Here is an 8,068-nt window from a genome sequence, read left to right on the forward strand (position 1 = left end):
AGCGGGAAGTGGTGGTGGTGGTGGTTCGTTCGATCGGTGAGGGCGCCGCCGTATTCATTGCTGGACACAGCCAGCCAGCCAGTCAGACAGCAGGCACGCGCGCTTCAGCTGGATGAGCGTGATCGACGTCCCGTGTACTAGCACGTACGAGCGTGCGTCGGGACGTGCATGGGCTGTGTACGTATGTACGTACGCTCTCCACGTTAATTTGCCGCTCTGGTCCGTGCGCCGGAGCCACCACCAGTTCTACTGCACGCGTTTCCTCTTTGGCTAGCGACCAGCAAACCTAGCCGCCGGTGTCAAGAGAGTCAACCCTTCTGGGGCCGCCTTCCTACGGCTTCCCTTCGTCGGGAACCTCTTGATCGTCGGTGGTGAGGGGGTCGTCGGATCCTTAACTTTAGGTTCCTACTAGCGCAGGATCTTGGAATGTTCGACGTCTTGTTTCAGACGGTGGCAACGACGATGTTGAATAAAGAAGCTTCAGATTCTTCTTTAACGAAACGATCGTTCATATGATCGATGATGGATTTGAAAACCAATATGTTCAAGAGGGAATGACATCGTGGAAGCAACACCCTTGTGGTGGAAATGCGTCCTCGGGCTCCAACGTCGCAATGGCTTTTGCTCCAACGTCGGCGCGGTGTTTGGGAGATAGTCCTGGAGTGGATGTAGATTATGGCCTGCATCGACGACATCTCAAAGACGAAACATGTGCTCGTTTGTGGTTGCTGGATGACAGGTATGGTATCCTCCTTCGACGTCTTAGTCATGATGGGATGTCAGGTCTGAAGTTTGATTGTGTGTCCGGGATGTTGCCCTGATCTAACTTGTTCAATGATAATGACTTTACTTTTGGTGAGCCACCTTAAAGGTCCACAAAGTTGCATATCAGCGATGAGGCCACGTCGAGTTTGGATGAGTAGGTGATGCGCCATGTTTTTCTTTTGTGGCTGATGTGGTGGTGCTATGCACTAGTGTCAAGCTCAGAGACGTTCTGTTGTTTTTTCAGTTTTATTATGTCGGTTTTTATGTGACTTGTATTTTAATCTTATATTATAAATGAGACACATATTACCATGTAAAAGGCATGTTCATCGATAGATTGATTTTCATATGTCTATATACGATGCGTCCGTGAAGATACTGCTAGTACTCCTTCCGTCACAGTTTAGAAGACATGCACGTGTATCTAAGTTGTTAATTTAACTTACATCAAATATATTGTTGTGAGCAAGTCTGTCCAGCATCTGTTGTGTGATTGAGTTGTCGCAAAGCTTATTTGGATTAGATATTGCTGACATTTTTGGCTTTTCAGCTGATGTTTATATTTTAGCTATTCTAAATTGTGGAATATGAACAACAAATCCCCGTTTGCAGCCCCTCCGCTCCGCGGCTCTTCTTCCAAAGCGGACGGAGCTGTAGTTAACATTTGTGGAACGGATGCACATGTATTTTATAAATTTTAAAATTTTAATGAGCTGGTGGATTACCAAACGAGCCCTAGGTAAAGTATTGTTGGTATGGCTGGGATTGCTACCATTTGGTGCTTATGGACCACTCGAAATGATCTTTGTTTTGAAGGAGCTGTTTGGAAAGATACCCGGACTGTTCTGGGATAAGCATACTTCTTCACCAGTGTACGATTCTGTGCTCGGATCAACAATCGAAGCTAATGAAGGAGTGCCTATGACTGCTGGACCGAAGAAGAGAAGAGCTCCTAAGGATCGCCTTGGCAGGTTAGACTAAGAGCAACTCTAGCAGACCCCGCATCCCGTCCTGGTCCGTAAAATAACCGTGAAAGTGCGGGTCAGGGCGAGAAAACCTGCCGACCAGACCCCGCATCGCGCCCTGGCCCGTAAATATTTTTGCGGGGCGCGGCAAAATCTCGGCCCCAACCCTCGTATTCGCGGGTTCCCTCCTCGACGCTGCGGTGCCCTGCATATAAACGGAAAGCGGTTGGTGGGGGGATATTTCAACCCGCGCTTTCTCCCACCAACCACCTCCCCTCTCCCTCCTTCGCCCAAGATCCCGGCCGCCGGATTTGGCTTTTGCCGGCCGCCGGTGGCTGCGCCAAGCGATGGAGTGGTCGGGGAGCATCTCTCGCAGCCCCCTCAAGGCCGCATCAGCGCATGGAGGGACGGGTTCGTCCTCCCGGCGTCGCCGACGATTTGCGGGCATGGATTCGTCCGGCCGGCCACCGGGCTCGGCGCTCGTGCAGCGGCTCTGTGGCTCGCCGTTGCCGCTCATACAGTGCGACGACTGCACGCGGACAGTGCTACAGCTTACTTCGGGCACGCCGAACCACCCCGGATGGGTGTTCTTCAAATGCGAAAACGACGGGGTACGTGCACTTGCGATATCTCATTGTTTGGTTCAATTGCGGATCCTTATTCCGAACATGGTTATTCTTTTTGTGTAGGAATATGGATGCACATTTTGGTTTTGGGAAGGCGGATACATTAATTTATTGATAGAAAGAAAATTAATAGATGTCGATGCACTCCTTAGTGGAATAAAAAACAATGATGCGGCTGCATGTGCAACGTCTACTTCTTTCGAACCAAAGATGAAGAATGAAGAATGCAAGATGAAGAATCCGCAGATCAACAATGAGTGCATGAAGAAGATATTGCTTCAACTAGTTGGAGCAGTTATGGAAGTTGGAAATCTTCTAAAATGCATACTTGTTTTTTTTGTTTTTTTTGGTCTTGCTATTCTAGCAAAGATATGGTGATGTTTATGTATCCAAATGTTGTTGGAAAAGCAAAGAAATGCATTATTCTAACAAAGATGTGGTGCAAATTTAGATTTTCCGGACCGAGAGGAGCTGCGCCAGAGCAGACCCCGCAAAGACAATCCGCAAAAAAGCATATTCCGTGAATATGTTTTTTACGGACCCGTTATGCGGGGTCTGCATCTATGCCAGCCCGCCCTGGCCCGTAAAAAAGGTTTTGCTCGAACTACAAACACGTTTTGCGTATCGGACGGATGCGGGGTCTGCTAGAGTTGCTCTAAGTTGGGCCACCAAGGGAGGCACCAGGGCTTCTATCTGAAAGCGCATTCCGGCTAGGTCGATCATCTGTAATATTGGTTGTCTTTCATAAATTTATGTGTTATGATGTGTTGCTCTCCCCTGTCTAAAAAATCTGGTTGTGGTGTGGCTCAGCTACCTTGGCTTGCCCGAGCGCTGGAAACAGTTTGTATCTTGCTTTTTGTTCTTTTGCAGGGTCTTTTTGTCGTTTGTATCTTGAGATGATATTCTTGGAAGATCTCATACCTTCCGTCTAAAGAAGAAGAACATGCATAGTCTAGAATGACTATTATTGTGCGGTTTGTGTTGGGTCATATAACATAATATATTTGAAATTATACATAGTTCCGAGAACCAACGAGATTCAAAGTTATGTGGTGCTGGTGATCTGCACAAAGACTCCCTCTTGCCAAACGAAGCTAGGCTAAGTTCCGAGAACCAACCTGGCGCACCACGTGCTCGAATGCTCACTAAAAGGTGTCGAAATTCTCAAATTAATTCATGGAATGGCCACAAACAAATAACCCCAACTTGAAATTTTAAAATCAAAGTGCTTTCTAGAAACATACAAATGCATATGTTCATATACACACATGAACACTCACACTATGAATGCACACTCACGCTCTATTCCTATAAACACCCTATAGATGGTGCTGGAAGATCTTAAACTAAAGATCAAAGCTTAAAAACTACAAAAATAGCTATGTGGTGTTAGGGCATCTTCAACGCCGAACCGCAAATTACCTTCCGCATCCGTCCACAAACAGAAGAGGACTAGTCCGTGGACACGCATGCGTGATCCGGCCATCCTAATCTGGCCGCATATGTGCGCTTACATTTCAAATGGATTTTGACAGAAATGGACAAATTTGATGCAAACTTAAACAAACCGAACGATATTTATTCATACTTGGATGATTGTTACATAAAACAAATACTTTTCATCTAAATCATAACAAATTCGTTAAATTTACACATATTTCAATTGCACGGGGACTCTAAATCTAGACTAAAATGACGAGTTTTACACAAACCAGAACCCTCGACGACTGATTCCCAACTTTCCCCTCTCCCGAGCCGCTCCCACGAGTGACCTCGGGGGCATCCCTAGCTGCCTTCATGATGGATAACGTAGCAAAATTCAAAATTTTCCTCCGCCATATTCAGATCTTTCCATGGAGAGACCAACAACTAGAGAGGGGTGAGTGCATCTTCATACCTTTGAAGATCGCTAAGCGGAAGCGTTGCTAGAACGCGGTTGATGGAGTCGTACTCGCGGCGATTCAGATCGCGGTGTGATTCTGATCTAGTGCCGAACCACGGCACCTCCGCGTTCAACACACGTGCAGCCCGGTGACGTCTCCCGCACCTTGATCCAGCAAGGAGGAGGGAGAGGTTGGGGAAGATCTCCGACAGCACGACGGCGTGGTGTCGATGGAGAGACGAGGTCTCCCGGCAGGGCTTCGCCAAGCACCGTGGGAGGAGGAGGAAGGAGGGGAGCAGGGCTGCGCCGAGGGGAAGAAGAAACGGTGTCCAAAACAGCCCCAAACCCCTAGGTATATATAGGAGGAGGGGAAGGGGGTGCCACCCCTAGGGTTCCCATCCTAGGTGGTGCAGCAGCCCCCCAGATGGGAGGTGCGGCGGCCAGGGCAGGGGAGGTGGTGGTGCACCCCTAGGTGGGCCTTAGGCTCACCAGTGCCTAGGGTTCCCCCCCTCTCCACCTCCCGCGCTGTCGTGGGTATAAGCCTGACAGTAGATGTGTAGGGTACGAAAGGATGGGCAGAGCCTTAGCTATGGCGAGGTTGTATGAGTTCAGGCCCCTCTGCGGTGGAGGTAATAGCCCTACGTCTCAGTGCTCAGGGAGCTTGTTGTCGAGTGGAATATAGAATACAGTGAATTGCTAACCCCTGCACCAGTGGGGGAGGGTGGCTTATATAGAGTGTGCTGCCCTCCACAACGGTTCGGTGCACAGGGGTGGAGTAGTGGTGAATAAATGCCTACGTTACAGGTAACGTACGTCTTAAATGCTAATAAAGGTACATGGAAACGTATGACCGTTTCCCTCCAGGGGGGTTACGATGCACAGAGTGGAATCCAGTCGGTAAGTTTGATAAACTCCGAATGCTAATCTTCGACTGGACGGCCGAGGATCTTTTACCGACTGGATGAAGGGAACTCCTTAGTTCAGTCGGAACTGACTAAGGGCCTTGTCCCTTATGAGGGGTAGTCCTTGGGTTGGACCTTCAGGGCAGGCCTATGACCCTACCCTAGGACTATAACCCCATCATTAGTCCCCGAATGGATTGGGGTTGGAACGACGAAGCGATGCTTGAAGTTTGGATCCGACTGGAACGGATGTGACGTTGGCGTTGCTTGCCTTGATCCATTTTATCTTTTTTGACCAATGATCCGAGTGGAAGTATTGGTGGAACAAACTGTCGGAAACCGAGTGCTTCCAGGGTATCCCCTGACGTGACCAGTCAACTGACAGCGGCGGATTTTCCGGGATCCTAAAATTTCGGTTACCGCGCGCTCAGCGGGGATGAGGACATCGCGCTCGAGTAGCGCCTGACGCCTCGATTCCCGCGCCTTCATCTTCTCACAGATATCGCCGCGGTTGGTCGGGGGATAAGGTTTCGGGGCCACCTGCCGGTGACCCAGTCGAAACCTTACTTAAATCCCAGCAGCGAGGGTTTTTTCGTTACGCTCGCCGGACACCTCGCTTTTGCTCCGCTTCCTTCGCCATCTTCTGCGCCTTCTAAGCTTCTTCCTTCTCCTTCTCCCTCGCGCATCTGCAGCTTCCGCCATGACCAAGGGGCAGACTAGAAAGCTAGAGGCGCGGAAGAAGAGGGGGAAGGCGGCGGCTCCTGCGCGGAGGCAGCGAGCGCTACCGGCGGGGTGGATCCAGGGGGACTTCCTCCCCTCCACGGTGACGGAGGAGAGCTTGCTGGAGCTGGTGGAGCACGGGATGATCGCGCACAAGTCATGGAGGTTGCCGGAGGAGGGTGAGACCGAGCCGGCGCCCCGGGAGGGGGAGCGCGTCCTGCTGCTCAGCCACGTGCATCGAGGTTTCTCCCTGCCCCCGCACCCTTTCTTCAAAGGCATAATGAACCACTTTGGGGCGCAGCTCCACCACTTTCCCCGAATGCCATCGCCCATTTCTCTGCTTTCGTAGTCTTGTGCGAGTGCTTCATCGGTTGTCCTCCCCATTGGGGGCTTTTCAAACATATCTTCTCTGCTAGGTCCCAAACTATCAAACGACTTAATCAGTCGGATGATAAGACTCACCTCCTCCAGCTCTGTGGGGGTTTAGGCTTCCAAAAGAAGAGCAAAAGTAGTTATCCCGCTCTTCAGCTGAGTGAATCGGTTAGGAACTAGCAGTCGACATGGTTCTACTGCCAGGACGTCGCTTGCCCGAATGCCATGACAGGGCTACCTCCTTTTAGCTTAGATCGACCAGCTCCGCCTAGGCAGCTCGAGCTCACGAAGGCGGAGAAGATCCGTATCCAGCCCCTGGTCGACGCACTCATAGATGTTGTCAGAAAGGGAGTCACCGGCATAGATTTGCTGGAGGTGTTCCTCGGCCGGCGCATCCAACCACTGCAGGTCCGAGACCACGCCATGTGGCATTACACGGGACCCGAAGACTCCACTCGGACCAACGTCGAGTGCGTGACTGGGGAGACAGTCGCGTTGTGGGTGCTCCAGATCACAGGCGCCTGCGAGAACCCCAGAGGGTCCCGGCGAGTGAAGGCTTTCCGCGCGGACAACCCTCCTCCGAACGAGGTGAGCACAACTTGTCGAGCGTACATAACTATCTTAGATTTATCGCTGTCTTGAATCGCCGTCTGACGACTGATGTCACCGACTGTATTTTATGCAGGAGTGGACCAACTGGTTCTCCCCTGTCTCGAACGGGAACCCGGCCGAGGAGGAGGAAGAGGGCAGTCAGGAGGGCAGCGTGGAGAGCGTCGAGTACGTCTCCGACAGTGAGGAAACGGAGGAGGAGTCTGGTGAAGAAGAGGAGGAAGACGAAGAGCAGGGCTCGCCACCCCCGCCGCCAGAGCACCGAACCAAGCGCCGACATGAACCTGCAGCTCCCTCGGCCCTTCCAGCATCCTCGAGTGCTCCGCCAACTGCTCTCGTGGTCCCGAGTGCTCAGAGCGCCAAGAGGACCAGGGACGCTGCTGCTGAACTTGCGGGTCAGCCTTCCAAGGTGGCCAAACCGAGCGAATCTAAACCTCGGAAGGCTTTGCCACGGATGAGGGTCATCGTTCCCGTCACCTCAACGTAAGTGCATTGTTCTTCTAACTTCTTCTGATATTCGATTAAACTCCTGTTTGATGGTCGAATGAATTTCACTCGACAGGGTTGCCACCTCTGTCACCTCTCTGACGCGCCAGGGGGATGATCCCATGGACACGGACAATGTTGTCTCATCTCAGCCAGGTGCGTCATAGCGATTCCGAGAGTTTACATTATTGCATCGCGAATTCTGTCTTCGGTCTTGCCCTTTTTCTGTGATCTCACGCCGTTCGGTCGGGTTTCTCTCAGGGGCGATTTATGCGGATGAGGGTGACCAGGGACGGTCTGAGCAAGCTGCGGTGCCTGTCCTTGAGGCTGCTCCACCAGTTACTGCTCTCGCCGCGGACGTGCCGCCGACTGAGGTGATGCCGTCGACTGAAACGGCGCTGGTTGCTGCTGAACCGACTGGAGCGGGTCTTGGGATGCCCAAGGAGCCTCCAACGATGCCAGGCCTGTCGAATGTCGAGTACAACGTCGAGCGCCTCCCGGAGGATCAGGTGGGAGCGGCCAAGGGGGCCATGGTGCGGGCGTAGCTGATGGCGGGAGAAGCCAAGAAGGCGTACGACTCCATCGCATCCCTGTACCAGCGAAGCTTGGAGCTGCGGGACAATATCCGAGTAAGTGGGCTAGTAAGTATTTACTTTTCTCTTGTAACCCACTGGGTGTGCTCGGATATCGTATGATGTTTGCAATAGGTTCACACCTAGTGAACCCAGTGGGTGTAGTCCC

Source organism: Hordeum vulgare, chromosome 5H (genome assembly GCF_904849725.1).
Source record: "Hordeum vulgare subsp. vulgare chromosome 5H, MorexV3_pseudomolecules_assembly, whole genome shotgun sequence".
Lineage (NCBI taxonomy): Eukaryota > Viridiplantae > Streptophyta > Magnoliopsida > Poales > Poaceae > Hordeum > Hordeum vulgare.